Here is a 25,079-nt window from a genome sequence, read left to right as displayed (position 1 = left end):
GCCAACCAACGAGAGCGTACAGGTCGCAATGGTGGGTAGTGTATGGGGCTTTGGTGACAAAACGGATAGCACTGTGATAGACTGTATCCAGTTTGTTGAGTAGAGTGTTGGAGGCTATTTTATAGATGACATATCCAAAGTCGAGGATCGGTAGGATGGTCAGTTTTACGAGGGTATGTTTTGCAGCATGAGTGAAGGATGCTTTGTTGCGATATAGGAAGCCGAATCTAGATTTAATTTTGGATTGGAGATGCTTAATGTGAGTCTGGAAGGAGAGTTTACAGTCTAACCAGACACCTAGGTATTTGTAGTTGTCCACGTATTCTAAGTCAGAGCCGTCCAGAGTAGTGATGCTGCAGCAGGTGTGGCACATCATGCTGTTTAAGTGCAACTCTGTAGGAAGCAGGCCAACATTATTGGACTCTTTCGCAATGCAGAATCTGCAGAGTCTGACTGCTTTACGGTAGAATTTAATTGACATGAAATAGAATTTCATTGACATAAATGTCCTTCAGTCTACCCTGCAAGGATAACAATTTGTTTGCTCTTTCAAATCTGCATTTATTAACATAGTAATTACAATAATCCATTTAATTAGCTTTTTATTGTATATTATGCAAAGAAAATACAAAAAAACAAAGGTAAGGGAAATTATTGGGGAAAGGTGAGTTAAAACATTAAGTACAACAGAATTAGTTTGCACACAAAATAGAAAAATCCTTAACATCATTTTTTAATATATCATTTTAGCTGTATGAAAAGTATAGTGTCAAAATTGTACACAATTAAAAACTAAATAATTAGGTATAGGGCAAACAGCAAGGCACTGATAACAACATACATTATTATCACCACAGCAATCCAATTGCATTGGTATAACTTGGTCATCTGAATATAATAGGACCTAATAATACATTTTGAAACATTGTACATGTATGACAATCATGTAAAAAGTGCAAAGAGAACTAATATACACAGCACAAGACAATAACCTAATGAATATCATTCATTCTCCTCTCTCAACCCTTATTCTCTTGCTACCTTAGAAAACATTCATGTCACTCAAGTAGGCACAGTAAAAGAATGGACAAGAGGAACACTTTTTATTTTTTACAAATGTGCTGTCGGAAATGCATTAATTCGGTCTAATGAAATTCAACATTACAATGGGGCAGTTCCCAGCATTCAAGACCACTTGGTTTTCACTATCCCTGGTTCACCTGAGTAAGCAACAGTCCCAGGTTACCCCTCTGATTATCCTCTCCATCTCCACCATAGGCTGCCCATTTAAATAGTTAAAGGAACAGGAAAAGTATTGGTAGGACTCCAGGCTGTGGGCCTAGAACAACCAATCAAAGACTAAACTGAATACCCTGCTCTCCCCCAAACAGATTCAGGTGCGGTTAAGTAGATGCACGAGCTGAGCATATGTAAATAAATCACCATCCTTTCTCTTAAGAGAAACTCAGATCTTGTATCCTGTAACAGTGTCCCCAGGACTCATCTCCTCTATCACAGGAATAATCACAGGTCTATGGGGGCAGTCATAGTCCGACAGCTCAGAGAAGTCACTCTTCACCTCCAGTCCCAACTCTCTCGTTACCTGCAGTGAAGAGCCTGACCCCTCGTTAGGCAACATGACCTCCCACCGCTCCACTCCTGGTCCTTCAGTCCAATGGGGAGACGGAGGACCTCTTCCTGGGGGGTACTGATGAGACCCTCACAGTCATTTGGCAAAGATTCCACGGGGGTCGGCAGCAGTGGGGAGCCACCTGTTTGTAACTCACTCAGAATGTCTCTTTCAGGGTGCATAAGGGACTCACCTGAACTCATATGTGACAGCACGGAAGCCTACCAGAGAAGGAGAATATGCAACATTCAGTCAAACATTCTGTGGTGAAATATGTTTTTAAATTTGCTATTGTTTTGACAGTGTTTACAGGAAGTAGCATATCAATAGTTTGATAACTCCAATAGGAACTGACACTCAAGTGCTCTCCTGAAACTATCTCTGCATGACTATACCTAGTCTATATGTAGTAGCTTTATGACTAAATCCACTGCAGTGCAGGCCAAACAGTTGAAAGGCTGAACACACCAAAATCTTTGGTTGAGGGAATGAGCACTTCTCAGTTTACTGTATATAAGCCACACGATGAACGCAATCACCACCATGGCAACGATAGGGATCAAATGTAGATGGCAGTGTAGTTAGGACCTACAAGGGACAAGTCCAGCAGTTAGACTGACAGTCAAACTGATTTCACATTCAAAACTGTACAGCGTCCTAATTGAGCATTTGCTGATCAAATCTGCCATAATATGACAATACAGACACATATAACTTTCAAAGCACGTATCAGATATTAGCAGATGTGTTTATCAAATGATTACAATGTATACTAACGATAACAGACGTACTGAGAGCTAATTGACTTTGATGTATCAATCATGTGGAAATTAAGTCTTACCAGAATCCCCATGCTTCCTCTCAATGCATATGTTCTGGTGAGCTGAGACATGAACATTGTTCATTTTTTCTTGATCTTGATGCAGTGCCTATCCATCTCTCCATCGACTAGTATTTCAGCCTCACACACATGGTGTTGTTGCTTGTAGGAGCAGTCAAAGCTGTGTTGTTTCTGGGGAAATAAAAAAAGGAATATACACTGCTCAAAAAAATAAAGGGAACACTAACAAACACATCCTAGATCTGAATAAATGAAATATTCTTATTAAATACTTTTTTCTTTACATAGTTGAATGTGCTGACAACAAAATCACACAAAAATGATCAATGGAAATTTATCAACCCATGGAGGTCTGGATTTGGAGTCACACTCAAAATTAAAGTGGAAAACCATACTACAGGCTGATCCAACTTTGATGTAATGTCCTTAAAACAAGTCAAAATGAGGCTCAGTAGTGTGTGTGGCCTCCACGTGCCTGTATGACCTCCCTACAACGCTGGGCATGCTCCTGATGAGGTGGCGGATGGTCTCCTGAGGGATCTCCTCCCAGACCTGGCCTAAAGCATCCGCCAACTCCTGGACAGTCTGTGGTGCAACGTGGCGTTGGTGGATGGAGCGAGACATGATGTCCCAGATGTGCTCAATTGGATTCAGGTCTGGGGAACGGGCGGGCCAGTCCATAGCATCAATGCCCTCTCTTGCAGGAACTGCTGACACACTCCAGCCACGAAGGTCTAGCATTGTCTTGCATTAGGAGGAACCCAGGGCCAACCGCACCAGCATATGGTCTCACAAGGGGTCTGAGGATCTCATCTCGGTACCTAATGGCAGTCAGGCTACCTCTGGCGAGCAAATGGAGGGCTGTGCGGCCCCCAAAGAAATGCCACCCACACCATGACTGACCCACCGCCAAACCGGTCATGCTGGAGGATGTTGCAGGCAGCAGAACGTTCTCCACGGCGTCTCCAGACTCTGTCACATGTGCTCATGTGCTCATGGTGAACCTGCATTCATCTGTGAAGAGCACAGGGGCCAGTGGCGAATTTGCCAATCTTGGTGTTCTCTGGCAAATGCCAAACGTCCTGCACGGTGTTGGGCTGTAAGACAACCCCCACCTGTGGACGTCGGGCCTCCATACCACCCTCATGGAGTCTGTTTCTGACCGTTTGAGCAGACACATGCACGTTTGTGGCCTGCTGGAGGTCATTTTGCAGGGCTCTGGCAGTGCTCCACCTGCTCCTCCTTGCACAAAGGCGGAGGTAGCGGTCCTGCTGCTGGGTTGTTGCCCTCCTACGGCCTCCTCCACGTCTCCTCATGTACTGGCCTGTCTCCTGGTAGCGCCTCCATGCTCTGGACACTACGCTGACAGACACAGCAAACCTTCTTGCCACAGCTCGCATTGATGTGCCATCTGGATGAGCTGCACTACCTGAGCCACTTGTGTGCGTTGTAGACTCCGTCTCATGCTACCACTAGAGTGAAGCACCGCCAGCATTCAAAAGTGACCAAAACATCAGCCAGGAAGCATAGGAACTGAGAATTGGTCTGTGGTCACCACCTGCAGAACCACTCCTTTATTGGGGGTGTCTTGCTAATTGCCTATAATTTCCACCTGTTGTCTATTCCATTTGCACAACAGCATGTGAAATTTATTGTCAATCAGTGTTGCTTCCTAAGTGGACAGTTTGATTTCACAGAAGTGTGATTGACTTGGATTACATTGTGTTGTTTAAGTGTTCCCTTTAATTTTTTGAGCAGTGTATAGGCTATATTATACAATGTTCATAAAAATAAATATGCAAACGTTTATATTTGAAGGTTATAAATGTGTTTCCTTTTGAAAAACTTGCTTTGCTTGCAAGTGAAAACAATTCGCAGCAGGTAGATACAGTTGAAGTTGGAAGTTTACATACACCTTAGCCAAATCAATTTAAACTCAGTTTTTCACAATTCCTGACATTTAATCCAAGTAAAATTCCCTGTCTAAGGTCAGTTAGATTCACCACCTATTTTAAGAATGTGAAATGTCAGAATAATAGCAGAGAGAATGATTTCTTTCAGGTTTTATTTCTTTCACTTCACATTCCCAGTGGGTCAGAAGTTTACATACACTCAATTAGTATTTGGTAGCATTGCCTTTAAATTGTTTAACTTGGGTCAAATGTTTTGGGTAGCCTTCCACAAGCTTCCCACAATAAGTTGTGTGAATTTTGGCCCATTCCTCCTGACAGAGCTGGTGTAACTGAGTCAGGTTTGTAGGCCTCCTTGCTCGCACACGCTTTTTCAGTTCTGCCCAGAAATTTTCTATAGGATTGAGGTCAGGGCTTTGTGATGGCCACTCCAATACCTTGACATAATTGTCCTTATGCCATTTTATCCACAATTTTGGAAGTATGCTTGGGATCATTGTCCATTTGGAAGACCCATTTGTGACCAAGCTTTAACTTCCTGACTGATGTCTTGAGCTGTTGCTTCAATATATCCACATAATTTTCCTACGTCATGATGCCATCTATTTTGTGAAGTGCACCAGTCCCTCCTGCAGCAAAGCACCCCCACAACATTATGCTTCCACCCCCGTGCTTCACGGTTGAGATGGTGTTCTTCGGCTTTTCATCCAAACATAATGATGGCCAAACAGTTCTATTTTTGTTTCATAATTTCTCCAAAAAGTACAATCTTTGTCCCCATGTGCAGTTGAAAACCGTAGTCTGGCTTTTATATGTCGGTTTTGGAGCAGTGGCTTCTTCCTTGCTGAGCGGCCTTTCAGGTTATGTCGATATAGGACTCGTTTTACCGTGGATATAGATACTTTTGTACCTGTTTCCTCCTGCATCTTCACAAGGTCCTTCACTGTTGTTCTGGGATTGATTTGCACTTTTCGCACCAAAGTATGTTAATCTCTAGGAGACAGAACGTGTCTCCTTCCTGAGTGGTATGACGGCTGCGTGGTCCCATGGTGTTGCCAAAACTATAGTTTGTTAACAAGACATTTGTGGAGTGGTTGAAAAACAAATTTTATGACTCCAACCTAAATGTATGTAAACTTCGACTTCAACTCAGCTTCTACAAGTGTTCTACAAGTGTTCCCCAGTCATTTTGAAGTCATCATTTTCTGTCAGTTCTTACCAAGTGATATTCTGTGATAACCATGTAATCAAATTCCTTATGATCCGGTCTTTCATCTTTGATGATGGCATGTTTGTAGATGTGAAACGGGTGAATGAATTGAACTTTGATCATTTGATCGGATACAGCAGAGATGTTGACAGGTGGGAAATCCAATGAGCCTAAAAAACACAAAAGACTATTACTTTGTGAAAAAATCTGAGGTCAGTAAATATGTTCAAAATCTCCCGCCTCTGAACATTGTGTGGTCAGATCAACAAAGAAATGCTACATGTGCTGCAGTGCATACAGTGTACTTACAAACCCTTTCAAGATACTACCTCAATTCTAGTTGTCAATCACTACATACTGTATAACATTGTTCCCATAATTTGCCTATTGGTTAGCTCAGTGTGAGAACTTACACTGTKCATCCAACAGGTCTGGATCCACTGTATCATCGTAGGTGAATGAAATTTCGGAGGAATTGGTATTCTGTCCAACAACAGCAGTCAATATGAAACGGTAGCCCTCTAGTATTACTTTGGTAAATGAGGAGACATCGCAGTGGTAGAGGGAAGTGTTTGAACAAACCAAGGCAGCACTGAAAGATAGAGGAAAACAATTGTTGTGGGTTAATGGCAACCTCTGATTTGGACTGAAATGTTAGTTCACAATTACAATGGAGAAGCTGACAAAGAACTGTTGACAGGACTTTACATTTGTATGGGTCTGACAGTGCATGTCAATTTTCCAATTTCTACTTGAAATTGTGGCAAGAAAGACTTAATATTCACTAGCTATATAACCTACATTGGATAACATAGGCCCTATTTGGTGAGAGATTAAGCAACCAATATGCTGCAGCACCTACCCAGAATATTTTCTTGTCATTTCCACATTGAACTGTGGCTGCAGAGATGGTTCACTGTAGTTCCAATAGATCACATTTTGAAAATTGTGGCACATGAGGCTCACGTTGACGGGAGGAGGAACTGTAGGACAAAATAGTATAAAGTCAGTCAGAATCCGTTTCTAAAACTGTGCTATAATTAAGCAATAAGGCACGAGGGGGTGTGGTATATGGCCAATATACTATTGCTAAGGGCTGTTCTTATGCACGACGCATCCCGGAGTGCCTGGATCCAGCCATTAGCCTTGCTATATTGGCCATATACTGGTAAGTTGGTGGTTAAGATATCCCTCTAGTGGTGTGGGGGCTGTGCTTTGGCAAAGTGGGTGGGGTTATATCCTGCCTGTTAGGCCCTGTCCGGGGGTATCGTCGGATGGGGCCACAGTGTTTCCCGACCCCTCCTGTCTCAGCCCCCCGACACATAAAATACTGGAGGCTATGTTATATGTTATATCTGGAGTATTTCTCCTGTCTTGTCCTGTGTGAATTTAAGTTCTATCTCTCACTCTCTCACACATTCACACTCAGGACTACCTGGCCTGATGACTCCTTGCAGTCAACTCTCTAGAGACAGCAGGAGCGGTAGAGATACTCTGAATGTGATCGGCTACGAAAAGCCAACTGACATTTACTCCTGAGGTGCTGACCTGTTGCACCCTCGACAACCACTGTGATTATTATTATTTGACCCTGTTGGTCATATTTGAACATCTTGGCCATGTTCTGTTATAATCTCCACCCAGCACAGCCAGAAGAGGACTGGCCACCCCTCATAGCCTGGTTCCTCTCTAGGTTTCTTCCTAGGTTCTGGCCTTTCTAGGGAGTTTTTCCTAGCCACCGTGCTTCTACACCTGCATTGCTTGGTGTTTTAGGCTGGGTTTCTGTACAGCACTTTGAGATATCAGCTGATGTAAGAAGGAAAGGTAATTGGGAGCCAATCAGCATTCAGGGCTGGAACCACCCAGTTTATAATATATCTAACAGCATAACATACTAGCAATTAAATCTATCCAAGTGATGTTGAAACAATAACCTGTATACCAGGGGTCCCCAATTACAGTCAGCGGTGGGCCAATGTTTTCTTGAGCGGATGTTAAGGGGACCAGAACATAGTTATAAATAATTTGTAGACTGCAAATTGACCTCAAGAACACAAAAAAACAGATACATTATTTAACAAAAACAGAATCATGATTCAAACCTTGATTACATTGGGATACAATCACATATGCCTCTCTATTTATGCGTGGGGATACTTGGGAACAGATTTCCTAAATTGGTGATTTTACAGTCTTATTTCCAATAACAAAACATTGTTATTCATTATTATTATTTTTGTATTATTATTATTATTTTTGCTCAGAAAACTTGGGGGGGGGTCAAATAATTTGTCCCGCAGGCCACCTATTGCGGAACCCTGCTGTAAACAGTATCTGAAGAATACAGATGAGTCATTACACCTCAAAAAGCACAAGAAAGAGGATTGACACACACCATCTCAGATTGTTCTGAAATCCTTTCTGTAGTTAGAAACAGAAAATTAGAATTCCTATAATTTGATCTCTGAGAAATTAGGCCAATTGATTGCACCCAAATTGGCCATTTTAATTTATATGTTTCATATAATCTTTAATAAATGTAGTATTAAACAACCGATTTGGACCATAAGTTTTACTAACAATGAGTAAGGCATGAAGAATCCAATAAACTGATCAAAAGCCACCCACGTACCCTCCACACCGCACCCAAACAGCCAGTATACAGTATCGGTTCTCTATGTTTGACAAGTAGTATGGAGCTGCTGCTTGGAGTATTGCTTCTTCATCCTTTGTAATTCATCCATTAGAGACCTGTGAATCTGGTGATATTTTTTCCCTCCTGTTCAAAGTAATTAGCCTCTGAAGTTGCTTGAATTATTTACCATAAATTAGTGTGAAATTACAAAGTTTTGCCCACTAGATGCCCATGTGGCTGGTCTCGTGTTTATTAAATTAATCAAATTTGGGTAGAAAACCAATAGCTTTTGCTCATGATGAAAATAGATTGTATGGTCATCCTCACAATTTTAGCCAGTCCTACTGAAAGCAATTCAGTTTGTAATTCTTTTAGGCTTAATTTGTGTCCAGGAAACGGCCCTCTATGTGTGGTTTATTCTCTTCAAAAAGGTCTAGATTAGTTAGACCCTTCCAGGTGAACAAGCAAACCATTAGGCTACAGCAGTTCTAATGGTTTCAATGGTAAAAGTTTTTTTTTAAACACTGAATGGTGTTTTGCAATGGTAATAATGTTCTTGAGTTGGGTTGGGTTTAATGGTAAATGTCCCTAATCACATATTGAGATTCTAATAATTTTATTGAAAAACATATGACTGCCATGTAATGGTTTATAATTGTATTATTTTATTAGGGTTGTCGCAAAAAGAATGTTGTGATTAATTTAATAAACCAGCAAAATGGATAAAAGAACATTCTGGCAGTACCAGGAACAGCAGCATCTAGTGGGCAAAACCTGGTACTTTCAAAAAAATAATTAGCAAATAATTACAAACTATTTAGATGGTTAATTGATCTAAATGGGGGAAAAACATCACCATATTCACATGGAATACATTACAAATGGTGAAAAAGCAATACTGCAAGCTGCAGCTCCATACTACTTGTCAAACAGAGAACTGATACTGTATACTGACATTCACTCTATTACAACATTTCTGATATCACGTGCCTTACTTTAATTTTCCTGCAAAAATAAAATCAGCAATATGCCTCTACTGCCATTAATTCCAATTGACCCATTGCCAAGGTCTGCCCTAGAATATTGGGCAACCAATTGCAGTGCTCCGTTGGATAGCAACCGTCTCTAACCAAGCTCGTGTCTGACATCCTTGGACAAGCTCTCGTTTAAAAAAGAATGGAAGCCAATGGCAAAAGTAGAGTTTTCTTTTAAAAAAGACAACAAATTAATGGCTAAATGATTTAACAGTGCACCAGGGGTACATGCGACAGTGATTCCTGAAATTTAGTATTTTTCGATTCTTAAATTATACTACAAATTATTATTTGCTAGCTCTCAGTATCGTTGGCCACCATTGAAATGCTGCTAACGCTAGCTAGCTAGCTAACCAGTTAATATAACTTGTTTTCTCTAAATGTACAGTACCAGTCAAAAGTTTGGACACACCTACTCATTCAAGGGTTTATTTTATTTTCATTTTTACTATTTTCTACATTGTAGAATAATAGTAAATACATTAAAACTATGATATAACATACAGTGGGGCAAAAAAGTATTTAGTCAGCCAGCAATTGTGCAAGTTCTCCCACTTAAAAAGATGAGAGAGGCCTGTAATTTTCATCATAGGTACACTTCAACTATGACAGACAAAATGAGAAAAGAAAATCCAGAAAATCACATTGTAGGATTTTTTATGAATTTATTTGCAAATTATGGTGGAAAATAAATATTTGGTCAATAACAAAAGTTTATCTCAATAKTTTGTTATATACCCTTTGTTGGCAATGACAGAGGTCAAACGTTTTCTGTAAGTCTTCACAAGGTTTTCACACACTGTTGCTGGTATTTTGGCCCATTCCTCCATGCAGATCTCCTCTAGAGCAGTGATGTTTTGGGACTGTTGCTGGGCAACACAGTTTTTCAACTCCCTCCAAAGATTTTCTATGGGGTTGAGATCTGGAGACTGGCTAGGCCACTCCAGGACCTTGAAATGCTTCTTACGAAGCCACTCCTTCGTTGCCCGGGCGGTGTGTTTGGGATCATTGTCATGCTGAAAGACCCAGCCACGTTTCATCTTCAATGCCCTTGCTGATGGAAGGAGGTTTTCACTCAATCTCACGATACATGGCCCCATTCATTCTTTCCTTTACACGGATCAGTCGTCCTGGTCCCTTTGCAGAAAAACAGCCCCAAAGCATGATGTTTCCACCCCCATGCTTCACAGTAGGTATGGTGTTCTTTGGATGCAACTCAGCATTCTTTGTCCTCCYAACACGACGAGTTGAGTTTTTACCAAAAAGTTCTATTTTGGTTTCATCTGACCATATGACATTCTCCCAATCTTCTTCTGGATCATCCAAATGCTCTCTAGCAAACTTCAGACGGGCCTGGACATGTACTGGCTTAAGCATGGGGACACGTCTGGCACTGCAGGATTTGAGTCCCTGGCGGCGTAGTGTGTTACTGATGGTAGGCTTTGTTACTTTGGTCCCAGCTCTCTGCAGGTCATTCACTAGGTCCCCCCGTGTGGTTCTGGGATTTTTGCTCACCGTTCTTGTGATCATTTTGACCCCACGGGGTGAGATCTTGCGTGGAGCCCCAGATCGAGGGAGATTATCAGTGGTCTTGTATGTCTTCCATTTCCTAATAATTGCTCCCACAGTTGATTTCTTCAAACCAAGCTGCTTACCTATTGCAGATTCAGTCTTCCCAGCCTGGTGCAGGTCTACAACTGTCTCTTATACACATCTAGATGTGTATAAGAGACAGGTTTGAGGTTGTGGACAGGTGTCTTTTATACTGATAACAAGTTCAAACAGGGGCCATTAATACAGGTAACGAGTGGAGGACAGAGGAGCCTCTTACAGAAGAAGAAGTTACAGGTCAGAAATCTTGCTTGTTTGTAGGTGACCAAATACTTATTTTCCACCATAATTTGCAAATAAATTCATTAAAAATCCTACAATGTGATTTTCTGGATTTTTTTTCTCAATTTGTCTGTCATAGTTGAAGTGTACCTATGATGGAAATTACAGGCCTCTCTCATCTTTTTAAGTGGGAGAACTTGCACAATTGGTGGCTGACTAAATACTTTTTTGCCCCACTGTATATGGAATAATGTTGTAACCAAAAAGGTGTTGAACAAATCAAAATATAGTTTATATTTTAGATTCTTCAAAGTAGCCACTCTTTGCCTTGATGACAGCTTTGCACACTCTTAGCATTCTCTCAACCAGCTTAATGAGGAATGCTTTTACAACAGTCTTGAAGGAGTTCCCACTTGTGCTGAGCACTTGTTGGCTGCTTTTCCTTCACTCTGAGGTCCAACTCATCCCAAACCATCTCAAATGGGTTGAGGTCAGGTGATTGTGGAGGCCAGGTCATCTGATGCTGCACTCCATCACTCTCCTTCTTGGTCAAATAGCTCTTACACAGCCTGGAGGTGTGTTGTGTCATTGTCCTGTTGAAAAACAAATGATAGTGGAACTAAGTGCAAACCAGATGCGATGGTGTATCACTGCAGAATGCTGTGGTAGCCATGCTGGTTAAGTGTGCCTTGAATTCTAAATAAATTACTGACAGTGTAACCAGTAAAGCACCCCCACACCATTATACCTCCTACTCCATGCTTCACCGTGGGAACCACACATGCAGAGATAATCCGTTCACCTACTCTGAGTCTCACAAACACGCGGTGGTTGGAACCCAAAATCTCAAATTTGGACCCATCAGACCAAATGACAGATTTCCACCAATCTAATGTCCATTGCTCGTGTTTCTTGGCCCAAGCAAGTCACTTCTTCTTATTGGTGTCCTTTAGTAGTGGTTTCTTTGCAGCAATATCGACCATGAAGGCTTGATTCACGCAGTCTCCTCTGAACAGTTGATGTTGAAATGTGTCTGTTACTTGAACTCTGAAGCATTTATTTGGGCTGCAATTTCTGAGGCTGGTAACTCTAATGAACTTATTCTCTGCAGCAGAGGTAACTCTGGGTCTTCCATTCCTGTGGAGTTTCTCATGAGAGCCAGTTTCATCATAGCGCTTGATGGTTTTTGCGACTGCACTTGAAGAAACTTCAAGTTCTTGACATTTTCCGTATTGACTGCCGTTCATGTCTTAACTTCTTATGATTGGGGGCAGTATTGAGTAGCTTGGATGAATAAGGTGCCCAGAGTAAACTGCCTGCTACTCAGTCCCAGAAGCTAAGATATGCATATGATTAGTATATTTGGATAGAAATATACTAATCTCTGAAGTCTCTAAAACTGTTTGAATGATGTCTGTGAGTATAACAGAACTCATATGGCAGGCAAAAACCTGAGAAGAAATCCAACCAGGAAGGGGGAAATCTGAGGTTTGTAGGTTTGCCTATCCAATATACAGTGTCTTTGGGGTCATATTGCACTTCCTGAGGCTTCCACTGGATGTCAACAGTCTTTAGAACCTTGTTTGATGCTTCTACTGTGAAGAATGAGGGAAGGAGAGCTCTGAGTCAGGTGTTTGGCATGAGCTGACCACGCGTTCTCCCGTGAGAGCGACCTGCGTTCCATCGCATTTCTGAAGACAAAGGAATTCTCCGGTTGAAACATTATTGATTTATGTTAAAAACATCCTAAAGATTGATTCTATACATCGTTTGACATGTTTCTACGAACTGTAATGGAATTTTTTGACTTTGTCTGACCTGCTTTGGAACTAAACGCGCAAACAGGTATTTGGACATAAATTATGGACGTTATCGAACAAAACAAACATTTATTGTGGAACTGGGATTCCTGGGAGTGCATTCTGATGAAGATCATCAAAGTGAATATTTATAATACTATTTCTGACTTCTGTTGACTCCACAACATGGCGGATATCTGTATGGCCTGTTTGGACTCTGAGCGCTGTACTCAGATTATTGCATGGTGTGCTTTTTCCGTAAAGTTTTTTTGAAATCTGACAAAGCGGTTGCATTAAGGAGAAGTTTATCTAAAGTTCCATGTGTAATACTTGTATCTTTTATCAATGTTTATTATGAGTATTTCTGTAAATTGATGTGGCTCTCTGCAAAATCACTGGATGTTTTGTAGGCAAAACATTACTGAACATAACGCACCAATGTAAACTAAGATATTTGGATATAAATATGAACTTTATCGAACAAGACATACATGTATTGTGTAACATGAAGTCCTATGAGTGTCATCTGATGAAGATCATCAAAGTTTAGTGATTAATTCTATCTCTATTTAGGCTTTTTGTGACTCCTCTCTTTGGCTGGAAAAATGGCTGTGTTTTTCTGTGACTAGGTACTGACCTAACATAATCGTTTGGTGTGCTTTCATCGTAAAGCCTTTTTGAAATTGGACACTGTGGCTGGATTTAGAACAAGTTTATCTTTAAAATGGTGTAAAATACTTGTATGTTTGAGGAATTTTAATTATGAGATTTCTGTTGTTTGAATTTGGCGCCCTGCACTTTCACTGGCTGTTGTCAAGTCGATCCCGTTAACTGGATCTCAGCCATAAGAAGTTAAAGTAATGATTGACTGTCGTTTCTCTTTGCTTATTTGAGCTGTTCTTACCATAGTATGGACTTGGTCTTTTACTAAATAGGGCTATCTTCTGTATACCACCCTTACCTTGTCACAACTCAACTGATTGGCTCAAACACATTAAGAAGGAAAGAAATTCCACAAAATAACATTTAACAAGACACAGCTGTTAATTGAAATGCATTCCACGTGACTACCTCATGAAGCTGGTTGAGAGTATGCCAAGAGTGTGCAAAGCTGTCATCAAGACAAAGGGTGGATACTTTGAAGAATCTCAAATGTTTAACAATTTTTTGGTTACTACATGATTCCATATGTGCTATTTGATAGTTTGGATGTCTTCAGTATTATTCTACAATGTAGAAAATAGTAAAAATAAAGAAAGACCCTTGAATGAGTACAGTTGAAGTTGGAAGTTTACATACACCTTAGCCAAATACATTTAAACTCAGTTTTTCACAATTCCTGACATTTAATCCTTGTAAAAATTCCCTGTCTAAGGTCAGTTAGGATCACCCATTTATTTTAAGAATGTGAAATGTCAGAATAATAGTAGAGAGAATGATTTATTTCAGCTTTCATTTCTTTCATCACATTCCCAGTGGGTCAGACGTTTACATACACTCAATTAGTATTTGGTAGCATTGCCTTTAAATTGTTTAACTTGGGTCAAATGTTTTGGGGAGCCTTCCACAAGCTTCCCACAATAAGTTGGGTGAATTTTGGCCTATTCCTCCTTACAAAACTGGTGTAACTGAGTCAGGATTGTAGGCCTCCTTGCTTGCACACGCTTTTTCAGTTCTGCCCACAAATTTTCTATAGGATTGAGGTCAGGGCTTTGTGATGGCCACTCCAATACCTTGACTTTGTTGTCCTTAAGCCATTTTGCCACAACTTTGGAAGTATGCTTGGGGTCATTGTCCATTTGGAAGACCCATTTGCGACCAAYCTTTAACTTCCTGACTGATGTCTTGAGATGTTGCTTCAATATATCCACATAATTTTTGCACCAGTCCCTCCTGCAGCAAAGCACCCCAACAACATGATGCTGCCACCCCCGTGCTTCACAGTTGGAATGGTGTTCTTCGGCTTGCAAGCCTCCCCCTTTTTCCTCCAAACATAACGATGGTCATTATGGCCAAACAGTTCTATTTTTGTTTCATCAGACCAGAGGACGTTTCTCCAAAAAGTACAATCTTTTTCCCCATGTGCAGTTGCAAACCATAGTCTGGCTTTTTTATGGCGGTTTTGGAGCGGTGGGTTCTTCCTTGCTGAGCGGCCTTTCAGGTTATGTCGATATAGGGCTCATTTCACTGTGGATATAGATATTGTTGTACCTGTTTCCTCCAGCATCTTCACAAGGGCCTTTGCTGTTGTTCTGGGATTGATTTGCACTTTTCGCACCAAAGTACGTCAATCTCTAGGAGACTCCTTCCTGAGCGGTATGACGGCTGCGTGTTCCCATGGTGTTTATTCTTGCATACTATTGTTTGTACAGATGAATATGGTACCTTCAGGCGTTTGGAAAATGCTCCCAAGGATGAACCAGACTTGTGGAGTTCTACAATTTTTTTTCTGAGGTCTTGGCTGATTTCTTTTCATTTTCCCATGATGTCAAGCAAAGAGGCACTGCGTTTGAAGGTAGACCTTGAAATACATCCACAGGTACATATCCAATTGACACACATCATGTCAATTAGCCTATCAGAAGCTTCTAAAGCCATGACATAATTTTCTGGAATATACCAAGCTGTTAAAGGCAGAGTCAACTTCTGACCCACTGGAATTGTGATACAGTGAATTATAAGTGAAATAATCTGTCTGTAAACAATATTTAGAAAAATGACTTGTGTCATGCACAAAGTAGATGTCCTAACCGACTTGCCAAAACTATAGTTTGTTAACAAGAAATTTGTGGAGTGGTTGAAAAACAATTTTTCATGACTCCAACCTAAGTGTATGTAAACTTCCGACTTCAACTGTAGGTGTGTCTAAACATTTGACTGGTACTGTATGTTATCTAGCTGAGTGAGCTATGTAATGAATATAACTATCACCTGCTGTCAACATCAGAATACAATTTGAAAGCACTAGTTAGCTCCAAAAGTGTTTTGTAGCTTTGACTTCAAGCTAACAGTGCATAATCAGAGCCATCCATGCTAGCCATGCTACAAACTTGATCGTACCAGGTCCTGGTGGAGCAATTGTATTGACAGTCCACCAAAACATTCCCGAGAGTCTCCTGATTAGCAAGGGTAGTCTGTGTTTAATTTCATTGTTGAGTTAAAAACTCTACACGTTCTAAAGCGAATACTGGAACAATATTTCTAACAGAGCGTGGGGAATGGTTAAAGGCGATCTAACGAATAATAATGTTATTTTGGTTGTTATTTTGGGATGTCATTAAAAATGTTAAAGGAAATACTGTAACTTGAAAAGTATACACTACATGTATGAAGTTATCTTCTACGTTGTGTATGAAATATTTAAAATTCTGAAAGTGTTTTTGAGAGGGATGTGATCTTAGAAACTATAAGAGGAAATTGTTTCGATGACTTTGTACAAGTAAGTAGTCACCGCCCACTTGAGTGAGGTCAGAGAGCGTGTCAGCCTCAAGACCCACCCCTTTTGAACGAACTGTATAAAACGATAGGTTAAGAATTAACATATCAGACCAGAGAGGCATTGAGAGGCAGCTCACGTCCAAAGTGGTTCAAAATCTGAAATCTCAACGCGGGACAATTCTACTACTCTTCTCAAATCACCGTAGTACGCTACTCTCATCACCCCACTGAGAACCATTGACACGGCTGTCTAGCCTATCTTAAAATAATTATCTTCCAGAGAAAGTGGAAGTATAAATGAGCTCTGTAGTTCTGTTCAGGACTACACAACGGGTCGCCGGATGCCGGGCGACGGCAGAGGAGAGCAACAGTAGGAGACGGGTGGGGAACCTATTTTGGACAATCAGAGCCTGTTATGAATTTTATGAATAATGACTAAATGATGTATACATTTAACTATAACTAATTGAATTCTACCCTGTTTTTCTGTATTGATAAATAATGTTAGTTAATAAGAAAGAGGTTATGTAGCATGTACATGGGAAGGTATGTGTGTGCCTAAAGAAAACAAAGTGGATCATTAAACTATGTTTGAACCGACCCGGCTATAACTCTGGGGAGATAAGATGAAGACATGGAGAGCCCCTCCAGATTTCCCGTATCTGGAGGGGACTGGAACTGTCAGCTGTGTGGTAATAAACTTTGGTGAGACTCCAGGAGAGAAAGAGAGAATCCAAAGTTTAGTGTGTATGTATGTGCGTAGGAATGGTATAAAAATAACATCTTTGTATATGCACAGCAGAGCGCTCTCGTAAATACATTTTCTGACTATTGTGACTGGGCCTCCGTCTGAATCATTTCAACCAGTTTCTTACAAATTCTGGGTTTCAGGCTGAGTAATTATTTCAATTGGGTATTATGAACAACTGAGAACTAAATTCTCATAACAGAGCCTTACAAGCTTGCCGCAAAAAGGTCCAATTACCTTTCCAAGGCGGCCTGGTTCCGACAGAGATACATGGCGAACCAAGACATTTACACGTAAATACATTAATGATTTCTTACTCCAAACGGGCGGCGGTGCGTGTGTAAAGTATATGATTACTGTGAGAGTAGTTTCTAAATGTAGCAAAGTGTTATGTCTCTGTCCCTCTCCATGTCTTTTGTAACAAGCTGCCATATTGTGTCAGTCCGCTAGGGACCTGTTTCTAATGTATTAAGTGTGCATGTTTATCCTGTGTTACCATTTAGTTAGCTAGTAAATAAATAATTAAACCAATTTGTGTAGTACTGAATCTTAAGTAAGGCTGGGGTTTTTGCAGATGCAGGAGGTTAAGACTGTTCAGAATGAATATGATGCGTGGTTATGATTAATAAGTTGACTTTATGGATGTGATAGGTTAAGACCTTTAGAGTTTAATTCGGGCTCTTTAAAGAACGGCTCTCGTGGTGCCCCAATTCCTAATGAGTTAATTGTTACATGATTAATTTAAATCGGGTAACAATTAAATATAGTTAGTTGATTAGATAAGTAACAGTAATTAGATTAATGAAAGTAAAGTCACGAGACTTAATAAAGATAAAGATGATTTAATTTAATCAATCTTGATTGGCCTTCAGGCCTACCATGAACATCTTAACACACAAGAATACGCTCTATATCATTTATGACATCTATTATAACTATTCTGCATTCTGTCATACTTTAAGACATCGAATACAGCTGCTTTGGGCTTTTTGAGATGATGAAGGGCACCAAATATTAATTGCATAGTTTGTGATAGTAATGATATCATTAGCTTTTCAGTTTATCCAAATACTTGCAAAACCAGTATACTCTATTGAAGGTGTCTTAAACACACACTATGAGGAGTCATGGTCTGTTCACCGTCCTGTCTTCTGAATCAAAAGCCTATCAACAAATCAGGATGTAGACCACTACAGCACATACCCCAAGGTAAATATTGAAATGTCCTGCCGATTTCACAAATGCACAAAAACTGATACATTAAATGATGTTGTATACAAAATTGCACCCCAGTATATTCAGTTCTTTTCTGAATTGCTCCTGACATCTTGTCTTTGCAGTTCACTTGACAGTGATTCCACTGATACATTTGCAATGCTTTCACTTCAACAACAGAAACACCATGTACTGTAGGCCTAGGCCTACAACTGGGAAGACAAGACAAACAGTATTAATTTCCAAACATAACAGGACCGTGATCAGTCTCAATAGTCACAACCATGGATGTAATCTAATCTGTACAATCAGTGTTGTGACAGAAACTGAGCCAACACCCCTTATTTTCTCATTAGTGGTAGCTATAAGAAACCCCACTTGTATCAGCCAATCACAGTCTGTCATTCCCCATGCACCTCACTGAACCCCGCTCCTGTCTTCTGAGTGAGATCTCGGTCAGAAGTGACTGGACTCGTTGAACTGTACCTCAAGTTTATCGGTACTTGTGTTAGCGTGTGCATCTAAGTGTCTAAGTATTGTACATGACATTGCTCTTTAATTGTGTGTTGCTAAGGCAGTGTAGTTATTTAGCCAGTCATGCATCGCTCATTTATGCTGTGTGCCATCTGCATTGTTTAGGATATATATTCTGTTAATACTAGTACGTTATAGACATAGATAATAGCATGTACACTGAGTATACCAAACATTAGGAACACCTTCCTAATATTTAGTTGCACCCCCCCTTTTGCCCTCAGAACAGGCTCAATTTGTCATGGCATGGACTCTACAAGGTGTCGAAAGTGTTCCACAAGGATGCTGACCCATGTTGACTCCAATGCTTCCCACACTTGTGACAAGTTGGCTGTATGTCCTTTGGGTGGTGGACCATTCTTGATACACAGAGGAAACTGTGATAAATCCAGCAGCATTGCAGTTCTTGACACAAACCGGTGAGCCTGGTTTGTGTCAATATCCTGTTCAAAGGCACTTAAATCTTATATATTGCCTGAATGGCACACATAATCCATGTCTCAATTGTCTCAAGGCTTAAAAATCCTTCTTTAACCTGTCTCCTCCCCTTCATTGGCACTGACTGAAGTGGATTTAACAAGTGACATCAATAAAGGATCATAGCTTTCATCTGGATTCAGCTGGTCAGACTGTCAAGGAAAGAGCAGATGTTCTTAATGTTTTGTAAACTCAGTGTATTTTTTTTAACCTTTATTTAACTAGGCAAGTCAGTTAAGAACAAATTCTTATTTACAATGACGGCCACAAAAGGAGAACAGTGGGTTAACTGCCTTGTTCAGGGGTAGAACGACATACTTTTACCTTGTCAGCACAGGGATTCAATCCAGCAACCTTTTGGTTACTAGCCCAACGCTCTAACCACTAGGCTACCTGTATACCTCTACAGTTTACTGGGCCTGAATATTGTATGTAACCTTACAATCATGGTTATTCCTTTCTATTCTTTCCATAGAACCCCTTTTATACACTCTCACTTTTACAAAGTAGTGTGGTGTGGTGAACCATTATCTGAATACTCTTCTGAAGATATCTTGGAGTTATTCTTGCCGGACAGACCTGTGGTGGTTGAACCCTATCCCATAGCACCTAATATATCTGTAATAGTGCCTGTTCTACATGGTCTTATCGGTTCAGCCTTTACTATTTTTTAGACACAATTGCAGATACAGATTCATGATCGGCCTAGCTCCTTATTTGTGAAAGATTTGGTTAAACTCAATCCACCGGTAAATCAAAATCGTCTGTATCAGTTTGGAATTAAAGGAAAACAAAAGATAAAAACTGACTTAAGAGCAAAATTGTAACGGGGAGATCCACAAAACAATGTTTTTTTCTTTCTACAAATGACTCTGGGGATCATTATGTCTGACGTCTGAAAAGTTTCAACAGAACACAGCAGCACGTCACTGTTATTTCACAAGAGCAGGTACTGTCTTTGAGGAACCACCAAAGTCCCACAACTCCATTTCAAGAAGGAATAAAAATATATACTGTATGCTTACATGTATGTTGACTGTTCTATGCAGGTATGCCGTAGAATAACAAGAAAAATGTACATCTAAATAATTCCCATGCCAATAAATTATGGTTTATGATAGCTGGATGCTAAAATTCTAATAGTTTGCCTAATTTCAAGTTCCTTGGTGTCCACATCCCCAACGATCTATCATGATCCAAACAAACCAAGACAGTCATGGAGAGGGCACAACAAAACCTTTTCCCCGTCAGGAGACTGAAAATATTTGGCATGGGTCCCCAGATCCTCAAAAAGTTATACAGCTGCACCTTCGAGAGCATCCTGACCGGTTGCATCACCGCCTGGTATGGCAACTGCTAGGCATCTGACCGTAAGGCGCTACAGAGGGTAGTGCGTACTGGGCCAAGCTTCCTGCAATACAGGACTTATATCATAGGCAGTGTGAGAGGAAAGCTCATAAAATTGTCAGAGGCTCCAGTCACCCAAGTCATAGACTGTTTTCTCTGCTACCGCACGGCAAGCGGTACTGGAGCGCCAAGTCTAGAACCAAAAGGCTCCTTAACAGCTTCTACCCCCAAGCCATAAGYCTGCTGAACAATTAATCAAATGGCCACCGGACTATTACATTGCCCCCCCCCCCTCCATTTGTTTTGTACACTGTTGCTACATGTACAAATTACCTCGGTACCGGTATCCCCTGTATATAGCCTCATTGTTGTTATGCTATTGTGTTACTTTTTATAATTTTTTGCTTTAGTTTATTTGGTAAATATTTTCTTAACTCTTCTGTTGGTTAAGGGCTTGTAAGTAAGCATTTCACGGTAAGGTCTACACTTGTATTCGGCGCATGTGACAAATAAAGTTTGATTTGAATTTCTGTTTATGTGACTAAACAAGCAATGAATAGTGTAGAGAATATTGTACCATCTAAATTGCTGTGAAATATATTTTCAATAACCAAAAATATTGCAAAGCTGTTTGAAACTGTGTACAAAACCAGAAGTAAAAGACGCAAAAATAAATGTAAGAACGGGAAACAAAGCACATCTACCACTTCTTAGATATTTATTTTACCTTTATTTAACTAGGCAAGTCAGTTAAGAACAAATTCTTATTTACAATGACAGCCTAGGAACAGTGGGTTAATTAACTGCCTTGTTCAGGGGCAGAACGACAGGGGATTCAAACTAGAAACCTTTCGGTTACTGGCCCAATGCTCTAACCACTAGGCTACCTGCCGCCCCATATGCTTTCAATGAGAATGACAGATCTATAACTCACATTTCTACGTGCAGCTTTAAGTTCACTGGGAAATATTCAAGATATGGGCTGCATTGTGTGCAAGTTAAACAACCTGATAAATCTCCAGCACAGCATATGGTATAGTAAGTGATTGCAGCGAAGATAACATCTCACTTGCAGTAGAAGCCTGGCACTATTAGCTGAGGAAGGTGAAAATATCAGCCTGTATTTAGTCAGAAAGGAACTGGTCTCATTGTCAGGGGATAATTGGATGTTGGATATAACAAAATGTTTTTAATAAATGAATTGCAGAAGAATTACTCATGTTTCAGTGGGCCATTATGTATGGTATGTAGTGCACGTACAAACGATTGAACATTTCCTCACATAGCATCTGTGCTGTTTTGAGGAAATACACTTCCGGATTTAGTTTCCCAACATAAATGTTACTTTAGAGTGGAGAAAGGCAATATCCTCTGTTCTGTGGAGCACAACACTCTAGACTAGACCACTCCATAAAAACCACTGAGGGCACAGTAATAACCCACACATGAAGTTAGACATGTGTCAGATCACAGAGGTGTCAGATCACAGAGGTGTCAGACCACAGAGAGGTCTACTGTAACTGTATGTTTCTCTGTGGTGTAAGTGTGAAATCTACAGTGAATTCCCCACTGAGGTTGAAGGAACAAAAAACTTGACTTAGGCTACTGGCATACAAATATAATGCAAAAACAACTGACAATAAACAGTGCTCACCACTTATTGCAAACTAGCACCTTATTTATTGACAACAACTGACTACGTTTAAGGCCAACGGTATGTGTATCAGTCCACCGCCTGAATAAAAGAAAACACATGGACTGACAATATTGTAGCGAATTCGGGGGGTAGCCTCGACCGGGACTCGAACACAGGTCCAGCTACTGTCAACCCCAACACCTTAGCAGTTACGCCAAGAGATCCTAGAACATATTTTCATACTAAGTATACTTTTGGAATAGCAATATAAATTCCAAGAACATTAGCATATTGTACAGTGGCCTATAGCCTGCATTATGTTGTTGAAAAATGTAAGCAGGAATACTGTACTAAATACTTCCAGTAACATCAGCTCCAAGTGATTAATCACAAACAACATTTATAGCCAACTATTTTAGGGCAAGAATTACTTACCGTAAGAGTCGACATGACGTTGACTTAAAACGAAGATCAGGGAAATGTGGGCTAATCCTATCCCGACCATTTTTTATTGTCGAGTCTATAGTCCTATGTAAAACTATATGAAATGTATTTGAATGTCTATATGATAAGCTATTGCTATTTTAGATGACTTGAGAGCCCTTTCTTTGTCTAAATAACTTGAGGCATTTCCGGTACAGCCAGACCACAGGACGTTGCTCCAATCGGCAGGCTACACAGTACGCAACTTCCAATGAAATGTTCCTGTAACAGCCATTAGACCCGCCTGCTACAAACGTTTACTGGCAGTAGGAAAACTCCCGTGCAGTGATACCATGTCGCCTTGCGCCGTAGTGAAGTTTCCACATTTCGGATCAGCTTCCTCTCCCCGAAACCTAACCTTAACTCAGGGAACCAGCGCAGAACGACTGCACCCTCTCATTGCAGACGAAGTTCCAGGCCGACCGCGGTACTACAGGCATTGTTTGCCCGATCCCCCATTCTGGTGAAGGGGGAAATGGCTAACTTCGTGGTCAATCTTCGTGTAAATACTTACACATTTCGAATACAATCATGGTACCAATAATTACACCAGATGTATATCATTGAATCTATTTTTGTGGGCCCTCAGCGTGATTTGGTTGCACTACTCTCTTGGGAGAGAAAATGTTCAAAGTTTATTTCCTGCAATTCTACACATTTTGCCATGTGGCGTAGAGGAAATGTTGCTGTTTTAAAGCACGTTTTCTACTATTATACAATTTTGTCATTGGGCAGAGAGAACATTTTGCAAGTTTATAACACTTCCTGCAATTATAAACATTTTGCCATGGGGTGGAGAGATGTTTGCTGTTTTGAACCAAATTTCCTGCAATTGTTATTTGACATGGCTAATTGAGTGACTGACATATCAAAAGGAAAAATTGTGCCTTGTGTATTCATCTATGCACTTGATGGGATAGGAATCCTTCATGGTCACATAGTTCAGCTGCCTGTAGTCTGCACAGAAGTGCCTTGAGCCGTCCTTCTTGACTAGGACTACAGAGGCGCAAAGGGTTGTTGGATGGCTAGATGAACCCTATCTCCGCCATCTCCCGGATCTTCTGCTCCGCTACCTCTCTGTCAGTGGCAAGCTACGCTATGAAACCACACACTCTTACAGAGACTTTGATATTAGGGTGAACTACGGGCACTTCCATGTTCTCGGGTCAATTTGGGGGATTTTATAAAAAATAAAACAAATATTTGTATGTTAAGTTCACACTGGATCACCCCATACTTTTTAAAAACACCTCCCTATCAAGTATTTTAGCTACTTTAGATACATTTTATACCTAAATTTCACTATTTTGCCCTTGTCCCTGACCCAGACTTTTAAGCTTCTACTATGTTTTTCTATGAGAAAACATTAATAATTGCACATTATATAATGTTATGTACTACAGAAAGAGTCAATTAAATAAAATCCAAATCAATATTTATTGTGAGTATGCCCTTTACATAGTTTTTTTTACACACAATATACCTGTCCTTTGGGAGTGGTGTCATTTCCACCACTGAGGACAAATTCCTCATTAATAAAGTTTTTTCAAGAGAATGTTCATTTAGTTACCATGGTAACATATTGTGATGGCTGCAGATGGCTGCAGTGAACAGTGGTTCCAGATGTGATGTCCAGAGGTTGAAGAAAAATCGGGGTAAATATGGCTTGTGTAGAGAATATTTTAATTGTCAGTCATTTCCAAACAGGCTATAATTTCTGTAATTTGTGGTAGAATTTTAGAATTTTAAAAATATTTTATGTGTTTAGTGTGAACGATATCCTAGCTGTAATACTCATCAAAGCATGCTAAGCTGTCTGTCAATTTTCTCCAGAAACTGTAGAAATGTCATTTCCATCACAGTCATTTCCATCACAAACTTAAGTGTGGTGGAAATGACAGAAAGTCTGGAGGAAGTAGTGGCTCAGGGATTACGGCAGGAATCCGGCGTTGTTGTCGAGAGACAGTCCGATGCTGGTAAATTGGTGAGTAATATCCAGGCTAATAACAGGGCTGGTGTCTGTGCAGAAGGTAAAACTACTAGCAGCGGCAAAAAAAATGGCTAATTAGCTTGTAGCTGATTTAGACCAGTTGTGTGATGGATTGGCAGGGCTCTGTGTCGGCAAAAAAAAGTCCAGTCCAATTGGCAAAAGAGGTATTGTAGCCCAAGAATTCGCTGGTAGACCTCTTCGGCTAGCCGGCAGATGGGCCTAGCTCGAGGCTAGCTCAAGGCTAACTGGTGCTTGCTTCGGGACAGAGGTGTTAGCCAGTAGTAGCCACTCGGTTGCAGCTAGCTAGCTTGATGATACA

General features: G+C 40.5%; 1 pseudogene; it reads right to left on the bottom strand.

Annotated features, from left to right (window-relative positions):
• Positions 1 to 1,088: 1,088 nt before the first annotated feature.
• On the bottom strand, positions 1,089 to 22,937 carry LOC111968022 (interferon gamma receptor 1-like; annotated as a pseudogene).
• Between the last annotated feature and the right edge of the window lie 2,142 nt (positions 22,938 to 25,079).

This window comes from Salvelinus sp. IW2-2015, linkage group LG8 (genome assembly GCF_002910315.2).
Source record: "Salvelinus sp. IW2-2015 linkage group LG8, ASM291031v2, whole genome shotgun sequence".
Taxonomy (NCBI): domain Eukaryota; kingdom Metazoa; phylum Chordata; class Actinopteri; order Salmoniformes; family Salmonidae; genus Salvelinus; species Salvelinus sp. IW2-2015.
Note: the sequence above shows the minus strand (reverse complement) of the source record. Positions and strands in the feature narration are given on the sequence as shown.